The sequence below is a fragment of the Stegostoma tigrinum genome, chromosome 12 (genome assembly GCF_030684315.1).
Source record: "Stegostoma tigrinum isolate sSteTig4 chromosome 12, sSteTig4.hap1, whole genome shotgun sequence".
Taxonomy (NCBI): domain Eukaryota; kingdom Metazoa; phylum Chordata; class Chondrichthyes; order Orectolobiformes; family Stegostomatidae; genus Stegostoma; species Stegostoma tigrinum.
In genome coordinates, this window is record NC_081365.1 from 48,440,380 (window position 1) to 48,455,404 (window position 15,025).

The window sequence follows — 15,025 nt, forward strand, 5'->3', positions numbered from 1 at the left end:
TTGGACATAGGCACCTACTTGGTCACCTTCTCAATGGATGGACAAAAACTAAATCAGCTTGTTGTCTTTACAACTTGAAGTGCATAACTGAATTATCAATATAATTCTATTATTGTGAAAATGGCAATTCTACAAATAGAAGAGTAAAAAGGAAATAAGTGAAGAGGCATTCAGAAGAATACAAATTCTGTTATGCTGTGTTAGCTAAATGTTATTACAATTTTATAGCTCTTCCTTTAAGTTCTTTTCCTTCCATGTTGATGAGTTTTATCTACAAAACTGAAAATAAATCTTTATTAAAAGCTTTCATCTCAATGAGGTCCAACAACCTACTCTGAAAACACTGCTAACTTTTCAACAGCTGCGACAAATTCCACCACAGTAACTGAGACACTCCACAATATTCTAAAACAATGAACAACATTCTGAAAGAAAAAATCAATTTTCTCTATCTCAACATGTTAACAGACAGATCCTTTTAAAATGTTCCAAGAATCTATTCTGAATCTGGGTCCAGATCTCCGCCAAATACAAATAATTTCTTTTTTGGGGCATATATAGCCATGTGGTTTACTCTGAACAGTCCTTTGAAATAGTTTAATCAAGCTGCTCAGTTCAAGGTTAATTAGGGATGGGCAGAGAATGCCAACACTCAAATCCTACACCAAGCTGAAAGGCTAAAGAACAAATGCTGACCACACTGCTGTACACATCTGATATTTGAAGCGTGCACCAGCATTGTGCTAAGAAGCTCAACCTCATACATTTGAGTTTCTTTTAGCAGTTTCTAGAGGTAACATGGCATCACAAATGACCAGATCAACTCAAGCTCATTCAAGGTGGCATGCCAAGCATCCAGACCATATTGAGATTGTCACAACTGAATTGAGCTAATCATGAAATCAGATTGCCTAACATTTACTTACCAAAACAAATCTTTCACAGAGAGTTGAGTCTGGAGTACACACTCATGATGGTCAGCGTTCCAAGAATATTCTGAAGACTTCACTCAGGAGTTTTGAGATCAACTTTGAGACCTGGAAGAAACTCACCCAGGACCATAGTACATGCTGTAAATAAATAAAAACAAACCTGTTTGGCCTTCTTCACAGGCAAGCAAACATCAGAGGCAGATGTAAAAGACAAGATACAAAATTCCAAGACAACAAAATGTGGAGCTGGATGAACACAGCAGGCCAAGCAGCACTTTAGGAGCACAAAAACTGACGTTTCGGTCCTAGACCCTTCGGCCCGAAACGTCAGCTTTTGCACTCCTAAGATGTTGCTTGGCCTGCTGTGTTCATCCAGCTAAACGCTTTGTTATCTTGGATTCTCCAGCATCTGCAGTTCACATTATCTCTGATAAGAAATTCCAAACCAGCATCTTAATAAATTCAATCATCTGTGATATCCTAGCATATCTGCAGAACTTTCTAGTCACAGATTGGCTTCAGCAGACTCCTAGCCAGCCATTGGAACTGTGCCAAAGCATCCCATGGTCACAGTCAACTCAAAAGAATGTACATGGAAGACCTTAAAAACTCAAGGCTAATTTAATGAATGAACAGTTTGATGTAAGCCTGCAATTCTCCGAAATATACAGTTGCCAAGGGATACTATTCACCAGTAAAATTAGCCTGAAAAATTGGAAAGATAATGTTTCAATTTCATTGAAAATATGGAACACAGCATTCTGGTGACAATGTGTTAAAGATGCACCGTGTTCTTGAGAAATTGCTTACTTTTTCATTTATAAATATCTGAAGCTATGAGGTGTCACACATCATTTGTTATCGCTTATGCTTGATACCATTATTACAAAAGTAACATATGGCATTTGTCCATTCTCACATAAAAAGATTCATTAGTTGTGCTTCAATAAACTGATGGGGCTTATGATATGGTCCGAACAGTGACAGCAGAACTGATGGACATTGGGCCTCAAGAGGCTTACGAAATTTGATAACACAAGATGAGCTAATTAAAATAAATGTTGACATTTCCATGTGCCTCTTGCTTGAGGAATGCACTAAAGTCAGGGTGCAGCTATGTTTTAAGGACTGCTTATGGTTTCAGTCAAATAAGCATCAAATATCACATGAAAAAAGAGAAATGCAAAAACTATGAGCAGAATTTTCCAAGGAGTGACAATCAAAGGCAAATTTCCACTTCACTCCCATCTTTTTCTGTTAAGCCAGAACTCCACACTTCTAGCTGGACTTTTCAATAACATCTCCTTCAGAAATGCAGACCGTACTTTAAAACGATCAGGTTCCACATAGAGCAGGACAGTCAGGAAAATGAAGACCAACACCCTCCTCTTCATGCCAATAGTAGCTCTATTCTAGGATTTAAATGTTCGGTAGCATTGACAGTAGTTTGACAGTTCCTGTGAAAAGGTGTAAGTTCCAGGTTGATAATGTGTCAAGGTGCAACGTGGTTTGAGGCCCAAATAAATGATAGATTGTTGAAGATAGAGTGGAGTGGGCAATGATGTCAACATCTGGGGCAAGGGGGTGAGTAGTGGTTGTCAGCATTTGACAGGGCTGATAATGAGGCCATGACATAGTGATAGCAGGATTGATATATCTTCGGCCTCAAAAGTCTTATGGCATCTGATAATGTGCGATCTGCTCATTTAAAATGATTGGTTGACATTCCCAAGTGCTACTTTTTTGAATCGGAATGAATGCATTCAAGTCAGAGTGGTATTTTTCCTTTTCAAATGTACATTACATAGAATGATCAACACTGTCAATCTAAAGAGTTGGGGTTGAATGGAGTGTTTGAGAGGGCAAATGTCTAGGTTGGCAGTCTGGGGGTTTAGTTGAATAGATACCCAGGAATAAGACTGGTTTTTAACCTTTCACTCGTGAAGCATTCCAGGTTCAGGGGAATTACTCATTGGAACATGCAACTTTGCAGCTAATTCTCCCATTATATCTTAAAAAGTATTAAGGTAGATAAATACCCAGATCTTGACGGCATCTATCCCAGAATATTGAAGGAGACAAGTGAACGTATTGCAGAAGCATTTACAGATGTCTTTGTATCCTCTTCGACTACAGGTGAGGTCCCAGAGCACAGCAGAATAGTCAATGTTGTCCCATTGTTTAAGAAGGGAATCAGGGATAATCCAGGAAATTGCAGGCCTTTGAGCATCACATTAGCGGTAGAGAAATTATTGGAAAAGATTCTTAGGGATAGGATCACCATGCATTTAGAAGCAAATGGGTTTATTAACTAGAAATAGCATGGTTTTGTGCGAGAGAGTTTGTGCCTGACTAACTTGACCAAGTTTATCGTGGAGGTGGTGAAGTTGATTGATGAGGGAAAAGCGGTTCATGTTATTTACATGGACTTCAATAAAGCCTTTAACAAGGTATCTCATGGCAGATTGGTGCAAAAGGTGAAGTCACATGGTATTGGGGTGAGCTGGCAAGATGGATACAGAACTGGCTTAGTCATAGGAGATAAAGGGTTGTAGTGGAAGGATGCTCTTCAGAATGGAGATCTTTGACTAGTGTGTTCCACAGGGATCAATGCTGGGGCTGCTGCTATTCGTGATCTACATAAATGATTAGGAGAAAAACATGGCTAGTCTAATTAGGAAGTTTGCAGATGACAGAAAAATTGGAGGAATTGTGGATAGTGAGGAGGATTGTCAGAGGATACAGCAGGATATAGATCAGTTGGAGGCATGGGCAGAAAATGGCCGATGGAGTTCAATCCAGACAACGTGAAGTGATGCATTTTCGAAGGTCAAGTAGTGGTGGAAATTGTACAGTGAATAGCAAAACTCTTCAGAATATTGATATGCAGAGGGCAGATCCACAGATCACTGAAGGTGGCAGCACAGGTAGATAAGGTAGTAAAAAAGGGCATATGGCATGCTTGCCTTCATTGGAAGGGGAACTGAGTATATGGATAGGCAAGTTATGCTGCAGCTTTATAGAAGTTTCTTTAGGCCATGCTTGGAATACCATGTGCAGTTCTGGTCATCACACTACCAGAATGTTGTGGATGCTTTGGAGAGGGTACAGAAAAGGCTTACTAGGATGTTGTCTGGTATGGGCCATTTCAGCAACGAAGAAAGTTTGGATAAACTGAGTTTGTTTTCACTGGAACACAGGAAGTTGAAGGGTGACCTAAAAGAAGTTTAAAAGATTGTGAATGGCATGGATAGAGTGGAAAGTATGAGGGACTTCCGCACCCCCTCCCCCCACCACCAGCATGGAGGGATCAATTACCTGGGGACACAGATTCAAGGTGTAAGGGAGGGAAGTTTCAGAGAGATGTGCAGGGCAGATTTTTCATACAAAAGGTGGGGAGTGCCTGGAATGCGCTGCCAGAAAAACTAGTGGAAGCAGACGCAATAGCAGCATTCAAGAAGCACCTAGACGAATATATGAACAGGAAGCAAATAAATGGATATGGGTCCTGTAAGTGCAGACAGTTTTATTATGGAAGAGCAAAATGTGTCAGCGCAGACTTGGAGGGCTGAAGGGCCTGCTCCTGTGCTGTATTCTTCTTTGTTCTTATATCAGCACATCTGTGGAGTCCTGACGTGCAATTGTAAAGAAATTACTATCAGAAAATCTGGGCCCATGTGTTTTGTGGGGAAGTATAAAGATAAGTGTTAAATCTTTTAAAAAAAATGTGGAAGAACATACCATCTTGAAGGTCCAAGTGAACATTCCTCTAAGGAAAGAATAAGCTGATAGAGATTTAATTTAAAAAAGAACCATTCAAGAACATCCATAGCATATGAGATTACTGGTTTTACTAAAGACCACATAGCATCCAACAATAAAAAGATTAGCTGAATCTGAACAAACCTTTCATAGACAGCAGCATATTGTTGCCAATTCCCTTAGCTTTTGAGCCAGAGAATTTGTTTCCCACGTGTAAAGAAATGGGAAATCGCAGATCCTGTTGCCCTGGATTTTTCTCAAACACACATACTGATGCCAATTTTTGCGGTGGTCTTCTAAATAAGAATTTGAATTAATTTCTAATTAACCTTATTGGATTATGCAGCAAAAATGGTTGAGAAAATTTGCAAGAGATGATGTTTGGATGCAATTCTGCTGAAAAGATTTAGGAAATTCCAGATCTATGCAAATTTCAACAAAGTAGGATTTCAGAAGTGTTGTTAGGCCAAACAGTGTCATATTCCTCATCCCACAAGCTGACCTCGGTATCAAGAGATCTGGACAAGTTTTATCTGGCAGGCATTCTCACTGGGCCTCACACAAAACACATGGGAAGTAGCAGCTGGCCAGGAAGCTGGAGCAGAATTTCAGCCATTAAGTGGTTGTTGGTTAACACCAAAAGGTTGGTTGCTGACAAGCAGATAAGTCAGAGGGATGGTGTGTTAGGAGAGCCTCATAGAATGGAAATTGGGGAGCAAAGGGCAGGGGAAGGCAAAGTTTTTTTTTGTAGGATCCAGAGCAGCATTTCTATTGATTGACGCAATTCACCTGTATAAGCGTTCAGTGTTGCAACTTGATAGTAAAGATAAGAAACAGGTGTGTGCACTCAGAGGTAAGATACACAAAAACATGGATAAACTAAGGAACTTAGGAATTCAAATAGATCATTCCATGAGTCTCGGTAAATAAAATGTTTTTTTTAAAAAGGCAGTCATTGGGCCTGTCAACAGATATGTCAGGATTGAAATTCAGTTGTGTTTCGCCTGTTATTTTCAATGGCAAATGAGCATAATGCATATGAATATTTTGATGGGTCCTCCCACGTGAGAAGTGATACAAGGGCTTCATAAATATCCTCGGCACTCACCCGAAACAAGCACTCGGACATCAGCTGTCTGAAAAGTTTCAAAAGGAAATTCAAATTCTTTCAGTGCCTAATTGGAATCTGAGCTCATGTTGATATTCTCTAATCAACCTACTCACAGATGATATAACACACCTCTGGCAAAGGTGGGTCTGGAACATAGAACTCCATGTTCAGCAAAAGGACACTAACACTGTGCCACAAGTGATCTCTTTCGGAAGATTATTAGTTTCAGCATCATTCCACTTTCCCACGCCATCCCCAGCTTGGTTAACAGAGTCTTCCAGAGTTAATAATGTCCAGTCTATTTCATGCATTCTGCTGTCAATACATCTCGCCTCCCAAAATTATGACAGGGAGAATGGAAGGAGGGAAATATAGGGAGAATGTAAAAGGACAGCTTCCTGTTACCCCACCAACCTCCATATTTGTAGTATCATCCTCAATCAGTGGATCCTCCTCCAGTGAGATGCCACTATCATGTGCTTATTTTCCTGCTTGCTTCTCTCACTCTACTGTAGGAGCTGCTTCCTCTATGATGCCCTAACCTGCTCTTCAATCACCCCATTCACCATGGCACCTTTCTAAGCAAGGGCAGGGATGAAAAACCTGTTCTTTTATATCCTTCTTTCTCACTGCCCACATCCCCAAACATTCCTTCAAGTGAATTAGTGATTTACTTACATTCCTTCCAAATTTATGCATTGCAATTACTGCTCACAATACGATCCCCCGTGTACTGAGGAGGAGAAACAGAAACAGAGTGAAAGCTTTGTGGAATACCAGTTCGGTCCTAGCCATGATACCAAGCTTCCTGTTGATTACCATCTCAATTTTCCATGTTGGCCCTACACCAGTCTTTGTCATTGGCCTGTTGCAATGTTCCAATGAAGCTCAATGGCATTTCAGTTTTCAACTTAACGCACAACAGCCTTCTGGAGTCAACTTTGAGTTCAACAATTTTAAATTAAAATATTTGCTTTCAATTTTATTTTAATCCACCTTGGTTTTGTCTTGTTTTACTTTTTTTCCTTCATTGTGCATCTGGATGGCTACTATACAAGCACTCAGACCTCACATGAATGCATTTTATTTTCCATTACTATCTCCATTGCCATTCCTTTGGTTTTTTGGAACTTGAAACCTGCCATCCATACTGTTACAGATTTTGCTATTATTCTTCCACATCTTCCCTGTTCAAAATTTATTACATTTCAAATTTTCCTGAAGACCTGAAATAGTAGACAGAATCTTACAGGGACCTGAAGGTATGCAAAATGTACGAGATTTGTGGCAGCACTGGACGAGAGGTCTGGTGAGGTCCGGGGCCATGGATTTGAATTTCAGCATTGCAGATGGTGAAACTGAAATTCAATAACCCTTAGATAAAAAGCCTGCCTAATGATGACCATATGATCATTGTTGTTAGTTGTAAACACATATCTGATGTTCTTTAGAGAAAAAAATGCCACATCTATCTGGTCTGGCCTGCCTGTAACTCAACATCTGTAGCAGTCTAGTTATTAATTAACTGTCCCCTTCAAGCAATTACAACAGGCAATAATACTGGCTTAGCAGTTGATGACTTTTAACTATTTTGGTTCCTGAGAAACTTGGTATATCTTCACAATGCTAAAGATTATGGGAGTGTCTCACGCCTGTGTCATGTCATTCTTCCGTGATAGCTTTCTGTGGTGCCTGTAAGGAATCCATCAGCCAATTCCTCCTGATTTCCCCAACACCCACTCCATTTGTGCTGACTAAAATTCATTAAATTGACTTTAAACACATCTTCTACTTCTGAAACTTGTTTGTAGGTCTAGTAGAATTTCTTTTTGATTTGGTGTTCTGCTGAGTACATCCTAGACAGTCATTTAGGTACCAGGTTTGCAGCAAATGTTGTAGTTGTAATTCTGAATTTTACCAGATTTAGTTGTAGTCTAGGTGGATGTTTTTCTTGCATGTAAACTCTATTTTCTGTGAGGGTCATCTATTAATGGAATTGTATTTCCTTTGATGTAAAATATAACATCAACTTTGAAGATTCTTAAGGGTTCAATTGATATAAAATCTGGCCGAACTCAGTGTGAGTATTCTTAAATCCCTTTGCCTGCAATGACTTTATTTGTAGTCTTATGAATGGCTACAACATTGAGATCTGTGCACAACAGTAATCCTGCTATTGCTGGTCCACTCACAATCGCTAGGTAGGATATTTGTAGTTTCTATGTAGAATGTCATTGGTAATTTATACTGAAATCCAGCAATGAAAGGATAGATAACCCATTACATGAAATTAATTTTGATATGCATATATCTGGTATCGTTGACTTCCAATGATTCAGGTACATATCTGAAGGCAGGATGGTTTGTTCCAAAGCCTGTGTTGGCTTCTGTCTTTACATACAATTGCCTTTGAGCATTCACAATGCAGAAAGCCTATTTGCCTTCTGGTTGAATGCTGTTCTACTTTAAATCTTCATACTGGTCTGCCCTACTGTAAGCCTTGTGTAAGTGCTCATTAAACACAAGTCTCTAGCACATTCCAATTTGTTGCTGTCAGTGTGTCCAATATTGTTTCATTGCATTTTATCACCGCCCCTGGCTGTATCTTTGGAAACAGACATTTTGCACAAGTGAGTGCAGTTTACTTTTGCATTGCATGGCTTACAGGAGTCTTCAAGCATAAGATAGCTCTGTAATGTTGCAATGGACCATACCTCCCACACAGTTTTCTGTTTCTGTATTCTGGTGACTGCACTAGTACTGTTTGCAGATGTTGTTATTATTCAGCTGCAATGAATTTAGATCTTCTGCCATTTTTTAGCAGTATCAATATCATGAACTTGTTTCGTTTTCCAAGAAATATTTTTGGATAGATTTGATGCATGCTGAAACTATAACCAGCTTCATTATCTACTCTATCAATTCATCCTCTGAGAAATCACACACCTTGCCATTGTCACAGCACCTACTGGTGAACTGATCAATTAATTCAATTGTTTGCCTGTAAGACATATGCTGTAGATGCTCAATCCTGAAGTTCCCTTTTATTCAGCATTTCCTAAAACTTAACTGGATGTTTTTGGTTCTCTTCTGACAGGCTTGATTGTTAACATTGTGCGATTCCTCATTTCCACTGGCTACCTTTATTTCCACCACTTGTTTTTCGAGCTCTGTGACAGCTAAAAATCATATATCCACCACTTAATTAAAATGTTTTAATGGAAATAGAACATGTGGTCTTCTAATTCATGCTAGTGAATTTTCAGCTTCTTGCAAATGTTATTGATGTGTAACAGGTTCGTAGCAAGTAGCACCTCTACAATGTCCTGGATCCACTGAATGCGCCATCTCAATTCGATGACGAGCTCTCCTGCTCCTGACATTTCAACTACTTCCGCCCACACTTACTTGATTGTAGACGTAGGTTTCTTCCTTCCTAGAAAGGTTTATTAAAGCTCTTCAGATCCAATCCCAAGACATTGAGCTAGGAGCATGCAACTCCGCAAATACTGTTTCGGGTCTCCTCCATTTTGAAGGCTCCAGCCTCAAAGATCCACGTGCTGTTGAGTCATTGCAACTATGTTCTCTTTGTTGTAATCTCTTTATTTAGAAATCATTCCTTTGACTGACTAGATAATATATCATGCCCACTGTCTTTGATTCAGGGTAAGAGCCCTAGCTAAAACAACCAATTACTAAAATCGGGTTCCAGCCCCTGCTGTTCTGAGATTAAGTTTACAAAATCCTGCCCCATATGGGTTGCAATATTCCTGCTTCCTTTCAGAAATTGAAATATTTTAATCAGAGTATATATAACATGAACCTAGAGAATACACTATTCTCTCTTGAGCAATTTGTCCGATCTTGTTTTAGTTCCTGTTTATTTTATTTTTCTAACTAGTTAACACTTCTGCTAAATAGTGGACTGAGAAATGTCATACAATGGTAGTTGTCACACTTCTCTTGGTATCAATTTACAGATCTCCCGATTTTGAAACTAGGAGTGTGAGCAAACGGTGAAGGCCATTTCTTGTGAACAGTGAAATGCAACATCTCTTCATCTGGAAACAAAAATCAATGCAGATTCCCATTCTTGCTGCTACACCATGTAATTTGTTATTATAAAAGACATTAATATTGTCTTGTGTTAAAAGTAGTTTCAAGGTAGTATTAAGTTAGGATAGTGTTTTAGCACTTTTTCCCATTCCCCAACATTGTAACTTTTCATATTGATGTTAACGCAGATGAAAAATAATTAACACTGAGCCAGACAGTAAAAACTCTTTAGTGAGTCAGTCACTGAGATCATCAACAATCTTAGGAATTGTGATCATCCATCATCTGATTCATGTACAATTTTGATTAAACCCCTAGATCTCCAAGGGTTAGGGTTACTGGCTGTTCATAACAAAATAAACATTCACATTGTTTATGCAAGTATTATTTGACTGATTTTGAGTTCATTAATGAAGTTGGAATTCAGGTTTTGTTCTTGCCTACCTTGAAAATACTCTCACTGTGTGGCCATGCCGATGAGTTCTTAAGATTGTCTCTCATTCTAATAGTCCAATTCCACCCACACTGGGTTAATTATGTTCAGTAAATTTGGCTTCATGTCATCATTATGTGGTTGCTCTTGTGTCCTGAAGACCTTACAATTTACCCTACGTTTTATTTTCCCTCCCTTTCAAAAACATCACATAACATTTCTACACATTCACAAATGAGCGACTTAGATCATTTTTCATAAGATTTACTGTACATTCTGGCAATGACCGTCCGCAATAAGAGAGAATCTAAACATCGCTCATTGACACAGAGTAGTATTACCATAATTGAACCCTTCATTATCAACATCCTGGGAGTTACCATTGACCAGAGACTGAAGTGGACTTACCACTTGGTAACAATGTCTTCACAGGCATGCCAGAATCTAGGAATACTGCAGTGAGAAATACTTCTGATTCCCACAGCCAGCCCACAATCTATGAAGCATAGGTCAAGAGGAAGATGGAACACTTCCCATTTACCTGGATGAGTACGACTCCATTACCACTCAACATTTGGCACCATCCAGAACAGAGGTGTGTGTGCGGGTGTGCACACACAATCTGCAAGATGCACTTCAGGAAATGGCCATTTAAAAGGACAGGGCAGCACATACATGGGAACACCACTAAGCTACAACTTCCCTCCTAACTAAGCAAAGTCCCAACTTAGATATATATCACTGCTCTCTTGCTGTCACTCAGTCAAAACCATTAAATTCCCACCTTGACAGCATTGTGGGTCTACACACAGTATATGGATCGCAGCGGCTCAAGACAGCAGCTCACCACCACCTTCTCAAGGATAGCTAGGGATGGACAGTAAATGCTGCAGAGCCATGTCTCACACGAGGATTTTTTAAAATTCAAATTAACGATTTTATTAACTTCATTGTTAGGGCTTCAAATTGAAAAAATATTTCTTGCTTCCAACTCTTTGTTCTCTCATTTCTCAACTGATTTTCTTTAAGCCTGTACCTGAAGAATTATTGTCTTGTCAAGTAAATAGTTCAGAAATGTATTGTGGAATTAGAAGTTGAAATAAAAGTTTTATGTTCCTTTCCAGAATGGATCAAGTCTGCTCAGAGTATTGAATAATCAGCCTCTCTTCTTCCCTTTGCTAGTAGTGAACTTTTACTGACGTAACTGCTTTTTTAAATAAAAAAAACTTGTTTCTCCTATTACTAACAGTAAAATTCTGAAAGACTGAATATTCTGGTGGACTTTCTGCTTAGAGATGCTTCCTTCCCAACAGTTGCTCAATACTGTAGCACTTCTGGCTACTATTTGGTCTTAAAGCTGTACCTTTATTCCCTAAAAAGAATTTTTTGAATTCTCTTCTTCTCAGGTCTGTTTCATGATCTTCACTGCAGCCATGGTTTCCTGGGCAGTGAATTCCACCATTGACATAAATACATGTTAAATGCTGATAGCAAGATGCTCTCAAAATTCTCTCATCCTAGGGTATATCATTACTGCACCCATACTGGGCCATTTACATTTAGTAGTATACAACTCCACAACATCATCACAAGGTTGATCCAGGACACTGAAAACCTGGCATGCAAAGTATTCTATACATTCAACCTAAACATGTTCATCTGGTAGTACAGAAGTTGAGTATTGCTGAAAATTAGGCATCTTCCTTTTATCAGGAATAATGAAATGATATAGACTTTAATTATCAAAATACAATAACATCTTATAAAATTGCCCAAATTGCTGGTTCTTTTCTATTAAACAATAACTGGTGATGAGTTTTCACTATAACAGCGAAGAGTTGGGTTTTCAAGCTTTATAATATTAGTTATTTTACCTTTGACCACAGACTATTAAATGCAAGGCTCTTTGCATCTGCTAATAAGGTTAGATGTGTTCAAGTTTCAGAAGCAGACCCTCAATCAGAACTGCTCTGATTAAGACCACTAATAGAAGAAAATAAAGCTGAACATTCTGGATTTAGTGGTCTTAGATTTTTATTATTTTCCCATTTCATATTTTGTGTTGATATTTGTTTACTGGTGTTCTGAAGCATCAATCTTCTTTCCATAATGTTGTCTGACTGAACTTAACATCATTTTCAACATTAATATTCCTGGTTTTAAGGTGCAATAAGCATACAAATATTTGCTCCTGTATGTGGAAGTACAAAGGAAATATTGATTGAAATTATAGTAGAGGATACTGTCAGTAAAGTGCTTAATGTATTTGTCTCAACTATTTTTATCTGCTACATTAGCAGAAGCATTACCCTATTTATGTTATTGCATCAACTATGGAGCAATAATTAGTTAATTGTCCTAGCATACATTAAAATTAATGAAATGCAAAACATAAGGTACAATTTAGAGGTAGAAATTTGAAAGATATTACAAATTAGAAATTATGAAAGATTTTCCTCAATAGACTTTAAGAATTTTAATGCGAGTGGCAAAAGAACAGCTTTCATCATTCACGACACGTACCGTTTCCAATAGACTAGACATAGCCCTGTATTTGGAGATTTCAAGCTTCTGAATATTGGTCAGCTGAAGTGGCAATTGCAAGAGTTTTGGCACCCATAAAGAGCACAGGTAAAGAGAAGGTCTTCAACCAATGAGATTTGAAAACTCTTCGCTTAAATCACTTTACAGGAAGTAAAAAAAAAGTAGGACACACACCATTGAGGAAAAGACAAAATAGAAAACAGAAAACCTGTTTTTTTTATTTTCAACAGTGATTTTCTTTGAGGAAATTAATCATAAAACTTGTAAAATTATGCTTTGGGGGACAAGAAGGATATTCAGCACTATCATTTACTGTACCATTAAAAAGTCAGGTTCTCCTGATTATATAAGACCCAAATGTTCTTTTGTCATTAGACCAAAAATATTGGAAATTATTCTACATTTTTCCCATTCTTGTGATCTCGCTGCACAATGTATTTCTAAAGACAGCAACAATATAGCCTTTGGAGGAGCATCAACAGTAGCATTCATATTTCTGCATTAAACTGCATTTTCAAAAGCCAGAAATTGCTATCACTTTAACCAAATAATAATCATGACAGCCCATAAACCTGGCCATTGTTGGCAGACTAAAATCTGGTCCATTATCTGTAATTTAATTGTTCAATTAGAAGCTTTTGTTGTAATGGAACACTATACAACTTTTTTCATTTGTACACAATTAATATTTCTCTTTGTTTTACAGAAGGGAAGATAGGATATGCCCATCATTGACATGGCTGGGGCTGTAAGTTTGGCATTTCTGACAGGATGATATATTGCACATCCAAACAAACAGAGCTACTGACAATGTCAGAAACATTGCTGCAATGCTGTTCAGCTTCCATCCTCCAGTTGAACCATAAGCTTGAAAGTACTCAAATAATTTATTACTTAACGCATCTTCATAAATCATGCAAATGTTTTACCCCAATTTTCCAATTATACGATCATGCATGAGATATTTCTAGCCATACTAATCTGCTTTTCCTCTTCCTTTTTAAATGTCTTTTCCCTCTTCTTTTGTTTGCCCTTTTCTCTTCTCTTTTCTGAAGGAGCACTTTTTTTTGCGCAAGCTAATTTAACTAATAGTTAATATCAGAAGGCAAGCCAAAGGATCAGGCACCTAAATTGAGCATGATCATATCTTACAAACCCCCACAAAAGGGTAATTCCCAACAGAGAGAAACAAATGATAGAGAATCAGACATGAGAACTTGCCACTTTTCTTCTCTCTAACACAGAGTGAATTTAAGCACCTCTACCATAGCAACAGCTCAGTTTAGCTTGGTCAGAGCTTCTGGAGCCATGCACAAATGTAGGCCTACTTAATTTGTACTTTCTTGTTTAAAAACCTGAAAGGTTGAAGTTAAGGCAGTAATAATAAACAGGATTTTGTCATCAAATGAGCACTGAGATGAATGACAGCCACCATCTTTAGATAGCCTCTCTCTCAAAATTCTGGTGAGGAACAGATTCTTAGTTAAGCGACAATATTCAAAAGTAACGGTCTGAAACAAAATTTCCCACCGTAAGTTTCACAAAAATTTCTTATCACTGTGTACCTCATGCTGAAATGTGATGTGAAGATGTGCTCATAAGGTAGATACAAACTAAACTCTGTACAAAACGTGACACACGTATTCTTGTTAATGGATGATAAGCATTGATTACTGCAAAACAATCTCTCTGACACTAATTAATTAATTACTAGAAGTGAGGTGTTGATTGCATCCCTAAAATTTTCTTTTTTATTTGATCACATTTCACTTCTCTTTCTCATTATACAAACTGTCTTTCCCTCTAATACCTAATTTGACATTGAACTTACGCACTAACATGGTAAGCAAGATTAGAAATCTAAGAATATAAAGACAGTTACGTACTATGAACATAGAAAGGTAGTTCACATAAGGACCAAGTTATTAATAATTGAATTGAACTTAGAAGCCCTGCAGTCCAGAGGCATGTCATTCAGCCCATCAAGTCCATCCAACAAACTTCCCACCCATATCCATCCTATACTCATAACCCCACATTTCTCATGGCTAATCCACCTAGCCTGCACATCCCTAGGCATTATGAGCAATTAAACATTACCAATCTACCTAACATGCACATTTTTAGACCGTGGGAGTAAACCAGAGCACCTGGAGGAAACCCACACAGACACGGGAAGGACGTGCA

The 15,025-nt window shown here is 38.2% G+C and overlaps 1 protein-coding gene and 1 long non-coding RNA gene across 2 annotated transcripts in view; one reads left to right on the forward strand and one right to left on the reverse strand.

The window, feature by feature from the left end:
- LOC125456799 (uncharacterized) overlaps positions 1-15,025 on the forward strand; it is a 167,043-nt gene that overhangs the window by 47,227 nt on the left and 104,791 nt on the right. The gene's annotated exons all lie outside the window — the stretch shown is intronic.
- The window catches only part of LOC125456800 (uncharacterized), a 28,759-nt gene that overhangs the window by 1,492 nt on the left and 12,242 nt on the right, over positions 1-15,025 (reverse strand). The window contains exon 2 of the long non-coding RNA XR_007248516.2: positions 927-1,070. This is a non-coding gene — a long non-coding RNA (uncharacterized LOC125456800). The remainder of the gene's footprint in view (positions 1-926; positions 1,071-15,025) is intronic.